The sequence below is a fragment of the Scylla paramamosain genome, chromosome 12 (assembly GCF_035594125.1).
Source record: "Scylla paramamosain isolate STU-SP2022 chromosome 12, ASM3559412v1, whole genome shotgun sequence".
NCBI lineage: Eukaryota > Metazoa > Arthropoda > Malacostraca > Decapoda > Portunidae > Scylla > Scylla paramamosain.
In genome coordinates this window covers 7,967,353-7,970,000 of record NC_087162.1, presented here as the reverse complement: position 1 = coordinate 7,970,000, position 2,648 = coordinate 7,967,353, and positions in this window count along the sequence as shown.

Here is a 2,648-nt window from a genome sequence, read left to right as displayed (position 1 = left end):
ACTTCATAGAAGCTGTTTTAGCTAGTGATGAAACGTGAAGTTTCTACTTTAGATTATAAATAAAGGACAGACCGAGGATGTTCAGTGTAGAAGAGGGGGACAGTTGAGCGTCATTGAAGAAGAGAAGATAGTTGTCTGGAAGGTTATGTCGAGTTGATAGATGGAGAAATTGAGTTTTTGAGGCATTGAACAATACTAAGTTTGCTCTGCCCCAATCAGAAATTTTAGAGAGATCAGAAGTCAGGCGTTCTGTGGCTTTCCTGCGTGAACTGTTTATTTCATGAAGGGTTGGACGCTGACGAAAAGACGTGGAAAAGTGCAGGGTGGTATCATCAGCTTAGAAGTGGATAGGACAAGAAGTTTGGTTTAGAAGATCATTGATAAATAATAAGAAAAGTGGGTGACAGGACAGAACCCTGAGGAACACCACTTTTGATAAATTTTGAAGAAGAACAGTGACCGTCTACAACAGCAGCAATAGAACAGTCAGAAAGGAAACTTGAGATGAAATTACAGAGAGAAGGATAGAAGCCGTAAGAGGGTAGTTTGGAAATCAAAGCTTTGTGCCAGACTCTATCAAAAGCTTTTGATAAGGCAACAGCAAAAGTTTCACCAAAATCTCTAAACGAGGATGACCAAGAATCAGTAAGGAAAGACAGATCACCAGTAGAGCAGCCTTAACGGAACCCATACTGGCGATCAGATAGAAGGTTGTGAAGTGATAGACGTTTAAGAATCTTCCTGTTGAGGATAGATTTAAAAACTTTAGATAGGCAGGAAATTAAAGGAATCAGAAGGTAGTTCGAGGGATTAGAACGGTCACCCTTTTTAGGAACAGGCTGAATGTAGGCAAATTTCCAGCAAAAAGGAAAGGTGGATGTTGATAGATAGAGTTGAAAGAGTTTGACTAGGCAAGGTGCAAGCACGGGGGAACAGTTTCGGAGAACAATAGGAGGGACCCCATCAGGTCCATACTTGTGTATTGAAAGAAATGTCCTTGATTTGAATACCTAAGTTGCAGGTCTGAGCCACAACTATCAGGAAGGAAGGAACATTTACTGAAGTTCTCCCTAAACTCCAATTTATTGAGTCGGGAAAAAAATCAGAGGGTAAACTTAACGAAATATAAAGTGACTGAATACATACATGAACAAAACCTTTACGAACCATTAACCTGCCACAGCGTACAATACCTTAACAAGAGCAGCAAAGGGAGCGACCTCAAACAAGTATAATTATCACTTAGAGCAAAATAATAAGCGACTAGGAGGATTTAATAAAAGTTACCTCCTCTCGCCATTGACTTGTGCTCGTGTGAACGTTGCCGCCGCCTACTCCCGCCCCTTATATGAGCCGCGGCCGCCCACACGCTAGCCGGACCACAAAGCGTGATAAGTGTCGCTCGTGCGGCCCTCCGAAGCCTGGTGTCAACGAAGGCTTTTATGGGGAGACTCAAATCCATGATGCATTTTGAGTAAACTATATATCACTTGGTGTGTGTGTGTGTGTGTGTGTGTGTGTGTGTGTGTGTGTGTGTGTGTGTGTGTGTGTGTGTGTGTGTGTGTGTGTGTGTGTGTGTGTGTGTGTGTGTGTGTGTGTGAATGATAATGAGTTTCCACGCAAGGGTGAGTCCTGCTAAGGATCAAATTTACAAGGGTACATCTTCGTCACTGTCTCTCCTTGGTTCTCCTGCAGCATCCTCCAGCCTCCTCCAGCCTCTCCCAGCCTCCCCAGCCTCTTCGAATCTCCCCTAGCCTCCCTCACACTCTTCCAATCTGCCCCAGTCTGCCCCAGTCTGTCTCAGTCTCCCCCAGTCTCTCCCAGCCTCCTCCATCCTCCCCTAGTCTCCCCCAGCCATTGCCATCTCTCACATTCTCACTTATCATCCCCCAGGTCCTCCTCCACTCCACCCCTTCCCTCACCTCCACCAGCCACATTCCCTTGCCATCTTGTCCTGTCCCCAACCCCCGCTCGCCTCCCTCGCTGCCCGCTTCCAAGCTCTCTAGATCATCCCAAACCTTTTTTTGTTTATCTTCTGCCTCCCTCAAGGACTCTTTAAGGACTCTTCAATCTATTTTCTCTTTGTCCTTCATTTCCACCCACATCCATACCTGGTCTTGTGTCTCCTCTCCATCTCTCACGCTTCAAAACATTACTTACTCATCCCTCTTAACAGCCTCCATATATTCGTCTGTCTGTATTTTGTACCTCTATTCTCTGTTTTCGCCTTACCAGCCTTCCTCCAAGCATACTCTCAAGGTGAACGGGGGATAATGAAGTGTGTTACTCTTCCTCACTACAAACCATTACCTACCTAAGCCAAGTCTCTTCCTCCGCACACTTTCTCCCACGCGCTTTCGCCCACATTCCCGTCTCTTCTCACACCTCACCACTATCTCTACACACCATCTTCCCATACAAAGTCACCCCATACTCCTTCGCTACCCTTAGAAACACTCCCAAACCCTCAGGTCCCATACAAACGCCTACTTTCTCCTCCCTACACGCATGACTTAGCCTCCCTCGTATCTTTTTCCTCAAACATCAGTCCTGGCTCCCCTCACACGCCCTGTTCCCAAACCCATACAGCTCATCCTTTGTCCTTTCCCGTCCTGGCGACCTTCAACTCAGTTTCTCCACGCAAATGA